Here is a 21101-nt window from a genome sequence, read left to right on the forward strand (position 1 = left end):
TTGGAGTGCGTAAGGGACCTTGTACCCTAGATCGACAACTGGTACCTCTTGGGTCTGGGGTCCCCTTGTGGCTGATCGCCCAGTTGGGGGGGGCATGGGGATGAGAGGAGTTTCCCGCAGGCTTTGTGGCAGACCCCCCCCATGCTCTTGTGGGACACTCCATCCACTCCAGCATCTCAGCATTCATAAGCTGCTCCTGGTACCTCATATGTAGAAAAAACATATAAAGCTGTGTCTATGGCTGAATCGCTGATTTTCCAAATCAGAGTCAACTATTCAGATTCGGATTTGGCTGAATTGAATTGGGACAGTGATCTGAATCAGCTAATTGTATCACTGTCCCCTGAACTGGGCCAAATCTGAATCAAATATGGCCTGCTTTGTGCACCCCAATAGATGATAATTACTGGGCATACCTACATGTTGCCCTACGATGACATTACTGCACCGCGCTTCCAAAAGGAAGTACTAAAGCACAGTGCAGTAACTGCCTGTACTGTGCCATATGTGTGGTGCACGTTTATTTTTAGCAGCTACCTTGCCATAGCAGCACGCTATAATGGGGGAGCATGCCATTACAATGAAGACACCCGTACATGCTACATTGTCATAGTGCGTCACTATGGTGACATAGCATCATGTGTAGATGTGTCCACTGTGTGTGATTTTTCTAGAACAGTGGTGCCCAATCTTTCAGCCCTGCAGGCAGGATGCATGGCATGGGGATGGTCTGTAAGCTGGATCTTTTGTGGAGTCAGTCTTTGGGTATGATCCAGCATGCTACCCCAACCCTGTACGCCTGGATCTTGCCTCATACTGACTGTGCACTGACCTGAACCTGTATGCCTGGATCTGGCTGTGCACTAGCTCCCCTTGGATCCTGAAATTGTCAACAGGGGAGTGGCAGTTTAATGCTTCTAGTGCTCCCCCACTGCTAGATTTCTGCACCTTTTGGGAGCCCACAAGCTAGATGACATGGCTCTATGAGCTGGATCCAGCCTTCAGGCTGGGGATTGAGCACCTCTGCTTTGGACTGTTTGTTTTTACAGAAAATCCATGTTTAAAGTTAATGTTCCATTATTTTTCTCTTTGTCCCATCAAATATTTTTCCATGAAAATATTTCAGTTGTCGAGGAGACATAAGAGTATACATGTGGGTGTAAAATTTTTAGCATTTGCCAACAGTTGACTCAGTTAAGTGGATTAAGGATCAGAAAACTATGGTTGCCTCACTAGTTTTTGAAACACCGCCTTTTCCTCACCTCATTTTGTCAAGGTAAGGGAGTTTGTTTTTTTACTGGTTATGGCAATAAAGTTTGCTGAATAAGAATTTTCAGCTTGTTCAGGAAACTTTGCAATCGTTTTGCATTGCCACTGCATTGTCTTGTCACTTAATACTGCAATTTAGAAATCCAAATGAAAAGAACAAATAGAGAAATGCAAAAGAATCTTTGTGTTATCATATTTTAGTGAGCTACAGAACTAGTAAAAAACTTTCTAAATAACTAAGAGTTTTTTTGCCACTAGAAAATTGCTGGCAATAATTTTCGTGAATTAGAATAGAGACTGTTCTATATTGGAAGGTTTTATACATGACTGTGTTAAAAATTAGAGATGGAAAAGGTACACAGGTCACATAATTCAGTCTTGTGTCAGTTCCTGAGAGTATTGTTTATAATAAAAAATATATATATTAATAGCTAATTGTTTATATGGAGGCTGCAATGCCTCAAACTCAAAACACTTTACAAAGATTTCTATCTTTATAGTTGTGCCCTGTTATGGTGATTATATCACTTCCTTTCAGAGAAGATATACTACAGTTTTAGAGGTCTTGCTATGAGAGAGATTTTTCTGAAAATGAAATATTTCTTTTCTAAGTTTTACCTTTTAACTTCAGACTGTTGTATTATGCTACAAAATTTGTCTCTTGCTTTGATGGTCGTACACCTCATTTATTTGTTGGCTGTTAACAAACCATTGTTATATCCTACCCTTGTAATCTGGTTTATAAATTTAAAATGTTCAAATGTTGTCTTAACTTGCATTATGATTTATAGTTATCTTCTGGTTGTATTTAAAATATAACGAAGCTATATTGAAGTTTCATGTCTTGTAGCATAAAAGCAGATTTTGAGGGAAAAAAGATATTTTTTAATCTCAGCTGGCCTGGCACTCTAAAAAGCTGGGGTTGTGGTGTCTGGTATTTGATCATGGCAAATGCTGAGTTAAGCAAGCAATAACCTATGTATGTTGAACTGAACATTCACAAAGTTTCAGGATACCTAATCCTTAAGCAGATGCTTTACCATAGTCTCATTATAGTTCAGAAGTGGCTCCCGTATGAGAAAATGCAGTCATGCAGAAACAGCACAAACACTTTTGACTTGCCCACTACTAGTTGCTGCATTTTTTTTCTTCAAACAGGTTGTATTGTCAGTTTAACTTTATACCCACAGCCCCTTCCTTTCTTTACCTGGTGTTCTTTTTGTTTTGAATTAATTTCCTAAATATGATGTACCTCAGAGAGCTTCATTATGAACTGCTTATGAATTTGCTTTCAAATATAATAGTCTTGTTATTATTAAAGAAGATTTTTTCTTCACACAGCTTTTCACTTCATGGCATTTCAAATTCCTTAAGTCCTGTAATACTATATTTTGTGAACAAGAGAGGGGAAAGAAGAGAGAGATTTTAGTCCTTGCTTTTGTTAACCCATTCTTGTTTTAGGCAGAAAAAGAAAGGGTTTTTGTTACCCAGTGTTGAAGATCTGCCAGCTTGTAAAGTATGCCTTTTTTATGTGAGGGAGATTAAGCTGGCATTTTATGCAGTCCTCTTGTATTCACCTTCATGTCTTGTCATAAGGCGTATAATTACTGCACTTCACCATCAGCAATCATTCTTAAGTTAAAACCTGTTATAAACCTCTCATTAATAAAAATCAGACAGGGAATGTAGAAAGTACACCTTCAAAAAGAGAACCAACTGTTAAGGGAGTTAATCTTTTCATTGCACAATAGAAGAAGAATAAATAATTTTCACTTAAAGCTTTTCTTTATGTACAGTCATAATAGTTTGTGATAACAGATCTGGTACCAAAGGTTGCATAAACACAGTGTTTTATCCAGTGGGATTGATCTTTCTCAGTTCTCTGCCCTATTCAAAGAAGGCAGCTTCTTTTTCAGTTAATGGGGCTGGACCATTTCATCCCCTTTACATCTGTCCTGTGGTACAGGGGAGAAAGCTGCCCAAGCATGGCAGATGTTGATGCTGTTGCATAATTGAATTCCTAAATGATGTAAAGCCTTTGTAGATGTCCCTGAACCACCTGCTTATGACTACTTCCAGCATAAAGGGCAAATCAGATGCAGGGGCATAGAGAGAGAGGAAAAAAGGGACCACGATCAGTGCATGCTGTCCTCTGGCAATCCTAGTCTGCAGAAGAATGGCCCTTATGTGCTCCAGCTGGCGCAAGCCCCATGCACTCAGCAGAGGGGTGTGAGCCGTCTATCACATTACTCTCTCCCTTCAGGTGTGCCAAGCCAAGCTCTGGTGCATCTGAAATCTTGTCTTTTGCTTTTAGTCTATCTTCTTTACAACTTCAGTGAGCAAGAGCCAACGAAAAAGATAGCTGTCGTAGCAAACCGAAGTTTACATTTGTGGAATATTTATATGGTAAAGTAAGGTACCTGAGAATGATTTACAAGGCTGTCCTCCAGAATACGTTTCATTTAGCAAAAATATAAACAGTGCTTCAGATGTTAGCTCGGTAACTTTTTTTATTTAATAGGTCTTTGTTATGGAAAGTGGTTATAAGGTTATAAAATGATATAATTAATTTCTCTGTAGATTTGTTCAGGGGAAGGCACTGTTTTCACACAGATACTTTGCAAGATATAAACAAATATGAATGGAATGACTGAAGAAGAAAACAGTCTTTTACAATTTCAATTTTTTTATAGTCAATATAAATCCAGGACATTTTCTCACTCATAAGAATAATAAAGTTGAAGTGGGTAATTTCAAAAATTTTGTATTTCAGGAACACACCATTGCAAGTTATCTATTTTGGATTTCTTCAGGAAAAGGAAAAGATAAAAACCTAAGCTATATTCACTTAGAAGTTAACTTAAAAATAGGGCAGATTTGTGATTAAGCTATATAAAGATGAAAGATTATAAAGAAAATTACCACTTCTAGAAACCATCCACTGTGAATGTAAGAGCCAAACCACAAGATCTTTTTTTAACTCTTTCAAAAGATATGAATGTCAGCTGGAGTATGTCTTAAAAGATGGATGCACATTTTTTGTGAAAAAGTACAATAATTTTCAAGTTATGGAAATGTGTATATATATGGAAATATACATGTATATCCCCTGTTGACCAAAATAAATTGAATGAAAACTTAAATTTGAATCTATGATTTTAGTTCCTTGCAGTTTAAAATTTAAGAGGAAAACCCAATTAAATAAGAGTTTAAATGTGACACTTGGAATTTCAGAATTAATTTCAAGCTGCAGGATTCAATCCTATACTGCAGTTACTTGGTTTTTATCTCCTTTGAGCAGCATTGTGTGTTGTGCCATTGAAGACTTGTAGAGAGGTGAAATGTACTAATAGAATTAGGTCCATATGCTCCCTAGGATTTATGTAGTACATATCTTGGCATCATGGAACAATTTACAGGAAAAAAAACTGCACCACTAACTCTCCTGCAGACTCTTATAGCCTTATTGATAGACCGCCATAGTAACTACCACAATGTAGCTGTTCCTCCTGCATAAATACCTGTCTTTGTACTTAGGGAGAATTTGAGATTATAGTCTGTGCACAACTGGGTAGAGTTAAGTGGCATTTGCTAGCTAAGTGGCTTGCTGCCCTTAAAAACATTTAACTCTCCGGCCTTCAGTGCAAACAGCTATCATGTAGACAAGTACTAACTTTCTTATAAAACCTGGGTGCTTGTACTTGGCAATTGTACCAAATCTTTGTGGCAGGTATTTCCTACATCATGGCATGCCAGCCTATGGCCTGTGGGCCAGATCCACCCTGTGAATTGTTTGGATCCAGACCAGAGCAACTTAAGCAATTGGCAGCAAGTGCCTGCCACAGTGGCAGAGATAGTGTCCCCAGGGTCCTACTACCTGATAAGTTCAGTGTGTCATCTGTGCTGTGGCAGGAGAGGCATCCCCAGGGTCCTAGTGCCTGGGGGCAGCTAGAGCTGAGTTGCAAGTTAGTGCTCTGTGGTGACAAAAAGTTGTCCCCCTTGTCCTACATCATGTTTAGGAGTACTCACAAGTCTGTTCCAGCTGGCATGTGTAAGATAAGATAGTATGTGTAAGATACCTGGACCAATATGTATATGCATAAGTTCTGGGGACTTTGGAGCAGTAGATAACTTTCCAGTGCCTTCCAAATAACCTACCATCCTAATAGGAGTAGTTACTGCAAACTCTGTAGCATTGACTGCTGTCACAACAATGTAAATCAGTCTAAAAAGAATTATAAGGCATATCAGGCCTCACACTTCAGGAAAAAAACTAAGTGTTGACTGGGAAACATGAGGTAAATGGAAAAACTTCCAGGTAGACACAGTAGTGCATAATTATATATCCTGGGAGTTTCATATCCATCTCCTAAGCACTTAGGGTGCCTGCACATGAGCTGGGAGGCTTCTCCAATGCACTGTAACTACAGTGCATCAGAGCAGACGCAATTATTTGAGTCTGCTGGATCGTGGTAATTACAGCACTCCAGCCAGCATCTATGCCTCGTGTATCAGTGTTCCTATGCTTCAAAATGGTGGCAGTGGCACTTTAAGTAAAGCTCATTTGATGAGCTTCAGATAAAGCACCCTTGCCACCATTTTGAATTGTGGGGACACTGATACACGAGGTGCTCTGCATGTTTTAACTAGAGCAGCTCTCGGAGCTGCCCTAATTAAAGAACCCTCCCCTCCTCCCACCCCGGAGCATGTGCAAAAAAGCCCTTAGTTTGGAAATTTATTGGAAACAGGGTAGTAAGCCCATACGGACTACTGGTGTGATTTGATATGTCGGTTTCCCATCGGTGCATATTTGTAGTGCATTCTTCAGTATTCCCAAATGGCATGTCTTCCCTGTGGGTTAATGAACTCTGTTGTTTCCAAGCCAAACTCATTGCCATTTCTTCTGGAGAGTGTTTCTTGAGTATCTGAAGACTCAGTACATGGTAGATTGCTATCTCATTGTATTTCATGCCTTTCAGCTTATGCGGTCACTTGCTTAAATTTTCTATGAAAAGGGAAATATGACCCTATAACACTAGTACAGCAACTAATATCTAATGCCAGAATTATTTAGGGTAAGTGCTTGAAAGTGTGTCTACAAGTGTCTATTTTAAAGAGAATGGTAGAAGGGGTTGGAAAAGAGTTGGCATAGGACTGGGGATGGGAAACGTTAGTGAGGGCTTAGGAAGAAGAGAGAAACAGAAGTCCGAACAAGAAAGTTAAGTGTGTAAGAAAAGGGAAACCAATTTTATTCCAGATGTTAGTTTTGCCTGGCACAGACAAGAACTGCCCCTCTAATAATTAATTCATGCATCATGAAACAGCTGTGGGATAGAGGAAAACTGAATCATCCATACTCAAGTTCACTAAAAATTTACTTTAATTCTTTACATCCCTACACCTTTGGAATAAATTCTGGAATTTTAATAGGGCCAGGCTACCATCTTCTTGTAACAACTAAGGGTGGTGATGGTGGGGGGAATTCTTTAATTAGGTATGTAACAGCAATAGGTCTTTTCATCACAATAATGAATTGTATTTATAAATCTGTAAGTTAAACTACATTAAGTTACAAACACCCCAGAATAGTCATTCATGTCTTCCTTCCCTCCCAACCTCAGCTTAATTATTGCATTCAACATTTTATTATTTTAAAAATCTTATTTTGGGGTAAAAAGACTAAATAGATACACTTCTAGCTAATTATTGGTCTTCCATGTAGTCGCCTTTACCAAATTCTGATTAAATCTAAGTATTTCATTGATTTATTAACTATCCTATGACCCCAGCTGACTTCCTGCCCTTTGGGCAGGGGGCTGGACTCGATGATCTCCTGAGGTCCCTTCCAGCCCTAATGTCTATGAAATCTATGAAATCTATTCTTTAGGTTTTTATGAACTATTAAGAATGCTGGATTCAGCTACACATAAATAACTAAGAGTAAAGAAAAACTGAAAACATCTGACGTGGTTTCTGTAGATTGCTCCATTGTGCCTGTATAGCTAGAATGGAAGATCAATGGATGATTTTATTATCATACTGTTGCAATACCTGGATACCATATGATAATGTGAGGATGGCTGTGAATCTCATGAGACATTTTAGCCAAAACTTGACTCAACGTGTATTTCTGAAACATGGTAAAATGGCAAATATCAATAGGGTAGTGTAATACCTGGGTACATACTATCTATTGAGGACAAGTTAAAGGTGTAGAATGGAGGAAGTAGCAAGAATTAAGTCAGAGAATCTGTAACATCTAATAGTACACAATTTCAGAATGGAAAACCCCATGTAGTATAATTCTTATAGATGCAATTTCCAAGTCTTACGAATTTGGATATAACTGTCTCTGTGCTGATGAACAATGGATGCTGTGCAAAGATCAAAGAGTAAATGAAGAACAATGGCTGGCTTCACCTGCTCAGAGGTAAACTAGTTTAATTCAGATTCAGGGAAGCAATCATTCAATACCTTAAAGGTTTTTGGACCACTACTTCCAGAGAACACAAAGGATGCAATTTTTAATGTTCTAGTCACATGGAACAAGAAGAAATTTTAAAGCCTTGTAATTGACTGGAATTTTCTTCAAGTTTTCTTTCCAAGGGCATGGTCACAGAAGCAACTATTTGGCTATTCATAATATCCAGTATTCTAGCAGGTGAGGGGGCAAGAAGCTACCGGTTGGAAGAAAAAGGCCTTGTATAATCCCACAGTTCAGTTGTTGCTTTTAACCTTTGTGTATTTAAATTTAGCAGAATTTAAATCCTAAATCTGTCTTCAAAATGAGTTTATGGCCAGTATATCACAGTGAGCTTGAAAGGGCATATACATGTACACATTTTCTGAGAGAGTTTCTTGCCAGAGCTCAAGTACCTCAGCCTGTGGGAGAGGTACCAGCAGTGGGGGCAGGGTTGCTTCAGCCAGTACATTTGGAAACAGTGTTGATTACACAGATGTCACTGAGTGCAAACTCCACTGCAGTTTGGCTTACAGGACTTCTGTTACTGTAACTGATGAGTAAGAAAGAAATGAAACCAGCTTCTCAATTTAAGCCCAGGCTGAGTTCGCAGGGTTAGCAGTTTGCAAAACAAACAAAGAAACAACGAAGCAAAAAAGCCTTTTTTTGTTAATTGAGCAACATAAATTATAGAATTAATCAAGAAGTCATAACGATGGAGCTCTACAATGCTTTTTTTCGTAGGAAGAGTCATGCTTAAGAGGTACATCAGGCGTCTCTACTGCTTGATGAAATGTTCTGGACTGTCAGCTGGTGTACATTGCATAGCTCCATTGATTCATATCTGTTGAGGCTCTGGCTTATGGTCTTGTTTCACACGCTCCATAAAAATGCATAAAGTCAAAAAATCATGAAGTAGATTTAATTAAAAAAAAATCTTTGCATTGTGATCTATGCACAGTCAACACCTCATAAAGTTTTGTATGTGAAAGAAATTATTTTGAACTGGTGCAGAGTGTTCTGTAGTTGCTGCCTAAATGAACTTCTCATCATGGACCTAATACTGAGAGCAGTAAAGCAAGAGCCTGAGTCATCTGTTTATAAAATGAAAAGTATTAAACCAAATCCAGGTGGCAGCATGGGGTGGTGGAGGGGCTGGCTGGGGCACTAGGGTGCTACAGTGTGGGGCTAGCTAATAGGCAGCCCCTGCACTATAGTACCCTTTTTTCCCAGCCAGCCCTGGTCACTATCTACATGTGCGTTATGGTGGAACAAATTACTGCACTATAGGATAGTACTTGTCAATATTATCCTATGGCAGAGTTAATTAATTTACTGCACCCTAACATGACCCATGTGTAGACAGTGATGCTCTACTGTGGAGCCACTTAGTCAACTCTGCAGTACAGTGTATGTGTAGATGCACCCAGTAGGATTAAGGTGATTTTTAAGGGTTTTATTAATTGTATTAGTATTTCCATTCCCTCGAAACACTATGCAGTGGGGGTTGCTGTACTAGGGCAGCATGTAATTATGGCAAGTTGGAGATGAAAAATAGTAACAGCAACATTTTTAAAAGAAATCCTTCAAGAGGCAAAGATTTCTCAGAGTGATATCTTTTATTGGACCAGCTACTTGGTTGGGTTAAGTTAGGCAAGTTTTTGAATGCAAGACATTCTTCCTCAATGTTGGTCCAATCCTTGCCTCTTGCATAATTTCTGGACCATCACAACTATAACATCACTCATATACTACCTTAAAAAACCCCTCTAAAACCCTGAGCATGCAATTTTTGAGAGGACTTAGCAGAGGTTCCAGTTTCAGTCAGTGGAAGTTTTACTATTGATTAAGCTCACTGATGAAGACTTTGAAAATCATACCCTTAAAAATAGATTATTGGTGAAATAAATGGGTTTTTTTTCCTGAATACCTGTGGATGTAGTATGCTCTGAAGCTTTTATCAACATCAGTTTGGATGACTTGAAAAACCACCTGGGAGATGATTGGTTCATATCAGACTAGACCTCCTTTCCTTTCCTTTCCCCCTCTCCCCTTAAGTGCAACTACCTTTTGAGCACAATAAGTAGACCTTTCAACACTGGTAAACTATGAAGAGTCTTGTGCTCTTCATGACTCCAGCATACTATCCCTGATTATCATGAGCAGAGGTCCTGGCAGAGATGGGTAGTGCCAGTCTCAGGCTGCTGTGGAAAGTTTTCAGGAGGAAAACTGTATCCATGAAACATACTTAGCAAAATCCTGCCTCTCCTCCCCACCACTATTCCAATACAAAAGAAATAAGCTGTAGAATATAATCTTAAAAATGATCTTATTGTCAGGGACAGGAATTGCAGTACAAATACAATCATGTATCTTGTTGTATTCTGCAAGTGAAGAGATCTGCAAATTCTAAACTATAATTAAAATTAAGATTCTGTCTCTCTCTGTTCTAGAGACACAAGCCTTAACAGCATAATCAGATGTGAGTCTGCTATGTTAAAGGTGAACTATAAGGCAACCCCCCCCCCCCCCAAAAAAACAAAAAAACAAAACCAAAAACCAAACCAAAACGCAAAAAGTGGCTTGGTCTCCAGTATACGGATGGCTTCTGACTCTTTTTCTGTTTGTTTTGTATGTCAGGAATATTAGGTCTTCACTTCTCACTGTCTGCTGGTGGACTTTGTCATCTTTGGCAGACATCACTTAGCAATGTCAGCTTGCACTGAAACCTGAGCTGGAGGCCTCCCAGCTCTCAACACAAACATTCCTTCCTCTGAGTGCATTTACTACTGAGCCTTAGCTCTAGATTGTTGGTAAGAAGATGAGATACTGCCTGTGATCACTAAAGGTCCTGTCAGACCTTTTTAAGATCCTGATGTTCTGAAATATTCTAGCTTAGATAAATATATTCTGCCAACCTTAAAATCTTCCTTTGGTTTCTGTAAAATAGGTATTCTGGAAGATAAGTATTCACAGATCCATTTTTTTAGAAGTCATCCTTATGTTTCCAAGATACTGATTTTTTAAGATAAGCTCATGTGAAATTCTCTTATTTTCTGTCTCTAGTGAGTCAGTAATCCCTATGTAGCTCATTTACCTGAGTAAGACTAATCGTGGTAGCCAAATAATATGCATTTGTAGGGTGAGACTTGTAAATTGCTCTATGGTAGTACTGTATGCTGCTAAATAGCATATATGTAGGGTGGCTGCATGTTGTGAGCACACATGAAAAGGAATCTTTGAGTCAAGTTCTGCAGTTATGTATGCCTTTGTAAATATCTGTTATGTACCTGGTAATATCGCCAGTGAAATCACTGAGGTTACTTTCAAGTTACACTGGTGTAACTGAGAGTAGGTGGTAGATCACTGTGTGCACGTCCATACATGCATTAATGCGCTGTAATAATGGCACATTAAGTTTAGTACCTCTAATTACAGATACTAGCTTAATGCTCTGTAATTGGCACTACTGTGTGGTAGTGCTGGTTCATGTTTTTTACGTGATGCTAATGTACAGTAGACTAATTCTGCTGCACATTAGTGCAGTAGTATAGTTTTTGCTGTGACACTAATGCACAGCAGAATTAGTCTGCACTTTTAGCATCTTGTGTAGACACACCCTGTATATAAGTACATACTTAATAGCATAAACATTATTATGGCCAGGTGGACAAGTAGTTGTTTCGGCATCATGAAGAAACTAGCTATGATTGTGCTTTTTCCCTTGTTTGTCTTAGTGAAACTGAATATATTCAGATAGCCAGCTTGTTTGTTTGTTTTTATTTTGGATAAGGCACAGTGTACTTTGTATATCTGAGCATCATTAATTGTGCATGTTTGTATATACATAATTGGGTTTTTAAAAACTCAAATATATTGGCAGTTTTAAAGTGTTAGCCTATGCTGTCAAAAATATGTAATTACCATTTATGGATAGCAAAACTATATGCAAGGGCACCAGATTTGTAAGATTTTGACATTGTGTCATATATTTTGTAAGCTTTCTTATGTAACTAGCACATATTGCACTTCACCCCTGGCCTCTGCATGCCTTCTGTTTCACTGCTTGGCCTCTTCTGAAGAGACTGCTAATTTTAACACATTTTGTGGTTTTGTAATGTGGCAAATTCCCACTAGGTGCTAGACAAACAACTTTTGCGTTTGTGATTTAAGCCACATTTGAGCTCAGGCTGTCAGAGGTGAAGGATTAATACATCATTCCAGCTGATTAGTTGCTTGCCCCTCCAAACGCCGCAAAATATGCATACATAGAAATTGTAGATAAGTTTTAGTTTGGAAAGTGAAATGTTCCTGAGTGGTACGAAATTGTTACTGTTTCAGGGACCAGACAGTGCAAATTTTGTGTTTTGATAAAAGGTTAAGAAATTTTGTTACACAAATTGTTTTTTACAAGTTGTTTTTTATTTAATCTTTTTTTCCAGAAACACACTTAAAACGTATCTTGTTTATAATTTGTTTTTAATGTTCTTGTCTGGTTTGATGCTTAATGATAAAGCAGTATAAAGGGCTGACCACACCTTAAGTATAGTGTTTTAATCCTACATCCCATTCACTTCTCTGCCTGGAGAATCTTGGATGCCTCTCAACATGCTCAACATCATTCAAGTTTGCCTTTTTTTCTAAAGGATGAAAAATACTAAATCCCTTCTCCAAAGGGAAATGTTTGTAATGTCATGAAAAGGGAGAACAGATGGTATTATAAAGCTTAAGGGGAAAGTATAGCACTTTAATTCAAATTGTTAGGCAAAGTTAAAGACAGCCACTTAGTTACCAATTGTTGAAATTATTTATGCTCCTTCATGTAAGGAAACAACAAAAAGGTAGAAATTATTTCTGTTTTAGAAAGGGAAAAAAAGAGTGTTGCACTTGCTAACATCTGTTTTTCTTAATAGGAGGGCTGAACTGGGCTTGGTTTTCTGAAGCACCTTTACATTTTCATTGATTCTAACTATTTTGTATTCTGTGATTTTTGGTTTCAGAGAGGGCAAGTTTACCTAGATGCAGTGTGACAGCCTATTAGCAAAATAAACAGATCTTTATTACTTGGAATCTTTTGCCATTTTCCCTCCACTTTTAACTGAATTAGTTTTGCAGTGTATCAAGGTTTAGATTGTGATTCAGTGCATTAACTTATCCCCATACTGCTCTGATTGAGCAGCAAAGCATCCATTACCAATGCCATATCCAAAGTGACGTTTCCATACAGACTGCCTGCTGTTTCATTCATAACCACAAAGCAGCCTGAAATGACTTTACTTCTTTTTACAACTTTCAAGGAGTTAATGGACTGTGCTGGCCCCCTGCCAAAACCTTTAAGAAACTTTATTAATGTGTTATGAGGCTGGGACACCATAGTGTGGGATTTTATTGGTTATTCATTTTAATAAATAAAAATATGTATGCACAATTAAAGCCATATTCTCAAGCAATTGCCTTCTAGAAAATGTTAAGTCTTTGTCAATGATATTCTTAATTTTTGTTAATCAGGCTTTGTCTTTTTCTTTTGAAAATTTAAATCTTAACCAGTGTTGAAACCTTACTTAAATATGTATTGTCAGTGTTCCCTCAGGCAGAGACCTTACCTTTCTATGTTTGAAATGAATGATCTTTTAGTTGTGTAGAAAATATGGATCTATCTAGGGCAGAAAAAAAGTCATATGGACACTTTAAAAAAACCAACAACCCCTATACTGCACTTCTATAAAATAAAATGAAAATATTGAGAAAAACTGTATTATTCAGGAGCCACAGGTAGCCCACATAGATCGTATGAGAACCTGGCAAGGACAATAGAGATTAGTTTCTGATAGCCCATCAGACTCTGTTCTCTTTTATCAGACTCTGTTCCCTTTTTATTTTCAGACAGTCCTCCTTAGGCTACTGCCTTTTTAGCTTTTATAACACATATGTTTTTACATTCAGAATTTACTTGAAAAAGAAAATTGGCCTGCATAAAAGTAATCTGGAAAATGTTGCATTATGTATATTGTCCAATAACAGAATTTTTTCTTCAGTCGCAGCAAGATAGGTTTTTGTGGTATTAAAGAAAGGTCGTTCTTACACCCTTTCATTTCTTACTTCAGTATAGAAAAAGATTCAGCCAGGCTATGGACCTCTGAAAAGCAAGTATTTCATCTGCATTGGACTTTTGTTACCGAGAGTGCTATGTTCAAAAGGGGCCAAATTCAGTCAGCCCTGTCCACGTGGAATTGTATCATAGTCCTTCCGTGATCCCTTTAGTTTCAAGGAATAACAAGCTACTCACTGTGAATAAGGCTGAGAGAATCTAACCTAAAGTGTACAGCTAGGGAAGGCCATGAATATTTAGTGAAGGTGGGCAGTGAAGCTGGCCTCCAGAAGAGGTCCTGTTTCATTCACTGCATTTCTTTAAATGGAAAATTTGGACTTAGTGAATTAAGTTTTCCAATGAAATGGAGGGAACCTGGCCCTCCTGAAACCTTTATCTGCAAGATGCATAAGGTATGTGTGCTGTGCGTATATGCTCATGCACACACAAATGTGTGCATGTACACACACCATGCATAAGGTGTGTGCGCGCACACACACGTGCACTTTATCTTTGACTGTGCAGGAGCATAAGCCTTTACGCTTTAATCTGTATACACTTTATAACGTAAAAGGTTTACTAGAAATCAACTGACTTCTGCAGACTTTCTGAATTTTACTGATTAAGACATTTTGGCCAAATAGTTTCACATGGGGGACTTTTTTTGCATTCTTCCTCTTTTGCTGCCCTTCCCCTGCTGGCATAAAGCAATACTATAGTATGCTTGGCTCCATTTATGAGTGAAATCTAGGCCTCAGTTAAAAACACACAAAGGTAAGGTTGCAGATGCAACTTTAATTCTGCTTCCTTGGATGTATACATTACAATATGTGATGGCATAATGTTTTTCTCAAATACCATATTATGCAGTTTATAGTAAATATGTTTCTATGTTACTAATGTCTTTTAATGCTAAGTACTTCTCTGTGAATGACAGATATTTTATGAAAGCCATTTATGAAAATTTATGCAATAAATTTTCATACATCACATAGTACTCTTTAAAAAACAGCATAGTGCAAATTTGCTGGCATATATGGTTTAGCTAGATTGGTAGTTAACAGTAGTGTTTTCTAATATTACATGCAGAGCTGGCAATGATGCCTTTAATTAAGGCTTTCTGACATTTCCTTTGTAAGGCTTTGTATCCAGGTATGCATAGCTTTGCCAAACCTCATCATTCAAGTGGAAAATTTCAGTGCCAGGTTTCTTTCTCAGACTGAATTTTTTTTGGAAAGTTTCATTGAAAATGGATCAACCATTCCTGAAAAGATTAGGAAACACTGTTGGTATTGCAAATATTAAGAGCATTTCTAAGTACTTTCTGAAGGCTGTTAGTGCCTCCATACTTCAGAGCAGGCAGTTTTGGGATAAGAGGTAACTTAGATTGTCACTATAAAAAAATTCATTCAGATTTGACTAAATCATGAATTTTTCAAAAATTGCCATTTGCTTTAAGCTTGTTAGAGTTTTGTAGTTAAAATCACCAAAACACTGGTCTGAGATTGGGGAGAACTGGATGACATCCATGACTCTGTCAGAAACTCCCTACCTGTTTCTGGATAAAATTATCATACTTCTGTGTGCACCAGAGAACCAAACAAAGTTTGCATGTGCATCATTAACTGTGACATTCCTAGATGGAGTACATGAAAAGTACTTTGCAATTTCTGTTTTCTCCAAACATAGTTTTTGGTATGTACTGTGTTTCCCTGAATCCAGAGCAAGGTTTTTTCCTCATTAAGCATGAGGGAAAAAGGCTTGTCTTGGATTCAGGTACAAGGTAGAGAGGGGCAGGTGGCTGCTGCAACTCTGACTCCAGCCGGAGCCCAGGTCAGGGCCAGTGTCCGAGCCACAGCAGTCACCTGCCCCTCTGTTCACCTGCTCTGCTTCTGTCCCCCCAACTTAATTGTCAGATGTGGCCCTGACAGTGCCCTCTGCCTGGCTAGTTAGTAGCAGTGGCAACTCTGAACCCCAGGAGGCTGATGATTGTCTGGGCAGGGGCATGCTCCCATGTGCTCCAAGCCCAGGGAATGGCGCTGAAGCCATATCTGACAGTGGGGGGGTGGGGAAAGAGGCTGTAAGGAGCAGGGGTAGGAAGGGGACAGAGGTTGTGAGGAGCAGGGGGGTGAAGAGGGCAGGGGTTGTAGGGTGGCAGGCATCAGAGTGAGCAGGATGCTGCTTTCCCTGTTGTAGCAGTGGGGAGAGACAAATTTAAGATGACCCTCTGATAATTAGATTCTGTACATGGAAATCTATAACAAATGTATGTATGCAGATGTGCACTGGTCTTATTTCTGTGAAGCTGAAATTTCTTGTTGAAGCTGCCAGTTGAAGGTAGAAATCTCTTGATTTTCTGAATAGATAGTTCTGGACAAAAGGAAAAGAACATAGAAAATTAATGAATGTCATTAAAAATGATTGCAGCTTCTCTTTTCTTTTTCATAGAACCACAGAAAAGTAGGGCTGGAACTGACCTCTGGAGGTCATGTAGTCCAACTCCACTCCCTGAGGCAGGAACATCCATATCCAAACCATCCCATACAAATCCTTGTATATAACCTATTACTAAAACTACACAAATCAATCCTGTCACACAGCTACAAAGCATAGCATCCTAACCTGCCACAGGTAAGGCAGGGGGCATTGGTGGCCAGCATCCTGCTGCTGCAACAGTTGTTAAAATATGCTGAGAAATCCAAGGAAAAGGGCCATATCCCCTGCTAATGAGTTGGTTACTTTAGAAATCCAAGGGGGAGACTGATATTTTTCAGCAAAAATGTGAACCAAATGGGAAGATACCCTTTATAAATGAAAAGTCATGTTTCCCACAGGATAAAATTAGTGCATAAGTGTAACTTAAGACAATGACACTTCATATTATGCAAGCTGAAAATAACAGTTTATCATTATATTAACCACGAGGGAGTTAAAATACTCTTAGTTTATTATTGAACACAAAGCTGAGCTGAGGAAGAAATCAAGGGTTAGCATCTTATTTATTAATTGCTGTAAACCCTGGAGGTTTGGGTTATATGTTAAGGTGTCTTCTTTGCTCAGTGTGGCTGGGTGGTTCACCATGGAAGTTACTTACGGACTGGTCCATTATAACTAAGTACTGCTAGTAGCTGAGTTTGGATTACAGTTGTCCTTCATAAATGTGTATAAGTGGAGGCATATTTTACATCCTGCACATTAATATTCCTTCCCACCCATTTGTGTACACTGACATTTGAGATTCTCAGCACATGAGGTGGCATGCTGTTTCTGTACTGTGTGAACTGCAGTTTTTTTATTTGCCTAGTACAGTAACTTTCCAAGCTCCTTGTTAAGAGTTAAGGGAAGAGGAGACATGAAGAACCTGATGGATATTTGCCCTCAAGACTTGTGCACAGGATTGGGATATACGCAGTTTCCACAAGATAAAGCTTCACCTCCATATGCAGGGGACAGGGGAGAGTGTTGAGACAGTGGGAGAATTTTTGTAAAAGAATAGACAATGATGAAAGGGTACAGCTGAGTCATTCACAAGGTGTGACCTTGGGACTCTGAGGTGTTAGTCAGTCTTGCAATTACATTTTGGAATTCTTTTATGAAGATGCTTGTGGGAAACAAAATGGATGGTAGTTTTTTAAGCATTTTTCTGATTTATTTTAAGCATCATGATACTAAACTGTTGTTCAACACACTGGGAATGAATATACAGCGGTTTGCCTTTCATTAACTGTACTGATTCAGGCTATCACTCTTGACAGTCTGTCAGCAAAATTAGTTTGGTTTCATCCCACCCCTGTTTGTGCCCATCCCAAAACCACAATTGTCAGATTAGGTACAAGGGAGAGATGGGCCTTGGAAATATGGGGTGTTGCAGTTGTTGATTGGCAGAGCCATTTGTTGGGGGAAGGACAGAATGAGTGTGGGATCATGGGCTGAATTTGCAGTCTGCCTGATTTAACTCGAGCCTGTCACAGTGTCCTTTGTCTTTTGTGACAGAGCTTGCGCTAACAGTATTTAACCTATTTGTTTGATCTATTTATTATTATTTTTACTAGTTAATTTACTTAATAATTGTTATATTTAGATTCAGTGGAAAAGGATAGGAAAGTGACAAACAAAATGCCCCTGTGTTTACCTGTGTGATAACATAAAACTCAGCTGATTGTGTTTTGGTCATTTTTGTTGAGGAGGAGAGTGTCAAGGTGCTCTATTTAATATTTATGTAATGATATAAATCAGTACTGAGTGCAGACACAGCGGTCATGCTCTTTGGAACCTCAACCCTAGTGCACAGGCCATTTACAAGGACATTGACACTGTGTAGCTGTGTGACTTTGACCCTGCTTACCAATTAAACAGAGGGTGAAAGTTCCTTAATACAGAAATCAGTTGAGTGGATAGAATCATAACACTGAGGCTCCTCAGCCTGTACAGGGATTTTGATTTGATTGCTAAACTAGGGAGGAGAATATTGTACCAGACCATTATTGCATAAAACTTAATATGGTGTCCTTTAATGCAGCAAATGGCAAACTGTTGCCATAGACAGTTGATGCTCCATGGATCATTTATGGGTGGCCCATGAAGAGCTGACAGTCACAAAGCTGCTATATATGTGCATGTACAATAAAAGAAGTGGCGCACAGGGGAAGATCTTACAGGCCAACTCTTAAGTAGTTGTCCACCTAATGAACATGGTTCAAATGGGTTATCTCCTTTTATAGATATAATCTATGATGTTTTTGTTTTGGAGTGAAATTCTAGTGCGGCTGTATAATCATGCAATTATAAGGAAAATAGATTGGAAATGTTCATTGAAACATGGTAATATGTTCAAATGTCACCTATGGGTATCCAAATTACCAGATTCATTCTGCATCTCTGACAAGTTGCCCTGTAATTGCAAGAATGTTGGATTCAGCTGATACTTAGAATTGTCATGATACTCTTGGTGCCAATTGCGATTATAGGATAGTAAAGAGGGTCCAACATGTATCTGAGCCTGAATTTGATTTGGTTACAAAACATAGTGACTTAATTATGGAAGACACAAGATTGCATGGCTGAGGGTTCCTGTTTTAGGTCAAGAATAAAATATAATACTATGAAAGGTGGTAGGAAATCAGATTAAATAAGTGTTTGGACAGCAAATTCTAACAGACTAATTTAATCTCGTGTTCCAGAAACTTGACAGCAAAACCCATTCCTGTTACTTTCGTAACTTTGCTGGTTCTTTGGATAAGATTAAGAGAGAGTGGGTATATTCAGTGTCAAAAACTGTCTGATACTGCTGTAAATTTTGAGATTTGGGCTTCACTGATGTATTGCAACAGCCGATTAAAATAGCTTTTTACAAAGATCTTAATGTGCTCTTGGCACAGAGGAAAAAAACATTAAGATTTATGCATAATTTAAACCAATAAAATGAATCTTCCCTTAAGGCCCCCCCTTTTTTTAAATTTAATTTACTGGATATCCCCAGAAGTCAGTTTTTCTTCCCACCCACTCTCTTTCCAGCATTTTTATGAACGTGACACAGCAAATTGGTGGTGCCAGCTCCTGCTTTTGTGTGGAAACCAAGCTCTTTGCCTCATTTAAAATAATCAGACTGTTTTAAAACCAGCTTTGGCTTTTGCCCTTCACACAGGACAACACTAGGTCGACGACATTTCAGGATAACTGTTTGGCAGCCATTTTAGATGCTGCCTGTGCTGAGAGCACTCTGGCTGCCAAAAATTGCAGACACTCTGTGCCAAAACACTCTTGGCAGTAGAGATAAACTTTGTAGAGATACACAGTCCAGAAATATCTTATAATTACAAAGCGCAGGGGGGCAGAATGTTTTTACAATACAGCTGTGCTAATGTAAACATTTAATTTGGCAGCCTTCTCCACCCACTTTTCAATTAACCGGGTTTATGCAGATACTTTAGGTCTGTAATAAACTTTATTGCTACTTCTCTTGGAGTACAGTTTATGAAACACAGATTTGAGGTATTTTTTGGTCTTTCTATCCATTTAGCAAAGCACACTGAAAATGTTATATTGCCATAAAGGGGAAGTGTCAATTCCTGTTTCAAAATGCTGTAGTCCTGGCTTCACTTTTAAAAAAATGTATTCAGTGGGGCTGTCTCCTTTGGTTTCTCCCGAAGCAAGGAACAGGATATTAATAGAAAGAGGTGAAATCACTTAAACAACTACAAAAGGACACTTGTGCTGGTGATCATTAGAAAAGACAAACGTTCCCAGCATTGCATAATGGTGTTCAAGAGAACAATTCTGAAAAACAGTTCTTACGGATATAATTACAATAATTGTGTGATAACTGTGATAATTATCCTTAGAGGGTAAAGGAAAAATACTTTCCTATCGAAAGCATTTTTCAACTTTCGCTATATTAAGACCACCAAAAAATCTTTTTCTGCAAATTTCAAAATGCTGGAGCTTATTGAAATGTCCAAATAAAATCAATTAACTTTTCCAAATTGGTTGTTGTTGTTTTTTTTAAATATAAGAAGAATACATTGTGTTAAATAACATCTTTCCACTGGATCTTGCCTACATGAAGACAAGCCAATTTGTTTCTTGTAAACTGTTTTTGGGAAAATGTCATCTGCAAGATCCCTTGGGAAGGGCAGAAGGGTCAGATTTTGGAATCCTCACTTATATTAGTTAGTAGAAGTAGATAGCCCTCTGAAATCAAATGGGCTCCAGTGTGAGTCAGAGATCCAGAATCTGGAACTAAATGGAGGCAAGTGGTTACTTCTTTCCTTATATTAAGTGAATCAACGTTTTCTCTAGCAGTCTTCAAAGATTCACGCTTTGAATTTGGTTTGCACAATTTGAGAACTATGGAAAAATTGTATGCTTATTTGGAGGGTAATGAGAGCAATTAATTCATGAAAACAGGACTAGCAACCATTATTTTGGCTGCTTTATTAAGATAACAGCATTGCCATTTCTGGTCACAGTCAGTCATCTGTTGTTGATAGTTATTTAGTAGCACCAGAATGTGCTGGGTGCTTTGCAGTAACATAGAAAGATCTGATCTTTTCCCCACCAGAGCTTACAGTCTACCTTTAACATATGAATGAAGGTAACAGACTGAAGCCTGAAAATAAATGAATGGTGCTGAAATAATGTTGTATGGTGCAGGAATGTGCACATGTTGCTGATTTGCTTTTGGATGTTTATTTTAAGGTAAGAAGTTAAAGATATGAGAATGGATACTGTGGGCATCACTGAAGAAATAAATTGTCAGGAGGGATTTGTGGAAATGTAGCAACG

At 38.4% G+C, this 21101-nt stretch overlaps 1 protein-coding gene across 9 annotated transcripts in view; it reads left to right on the forward strand.

Moving 5' to 3' along the window:
- The window catches only part of NFIB (nuclear factor I B), a 228935-nt gene that overhangs the window by 90172 nt on the left and 117662 nt on the right, over positions 1 to 21101 (forward strand). The gene's annotated exons all lie outside the window — the stretch shown is intronic.

This window comes from Crocodylus porosus, unplaced genomic scaffold (genome assembly GCF_001723895.1).
Source record: "Crocodylus porosus isolate Cpor-Errol unplaced genomic scaffold, CroPor_comp1, whole genome shotgun sequence".
In the NCBI taxonomy this organism is placed as follows: Eukaryota; Metazoa; Chordata; order Crocodylia; family Crocodylidae; genus Crocodylus; species Crocodylus porosus.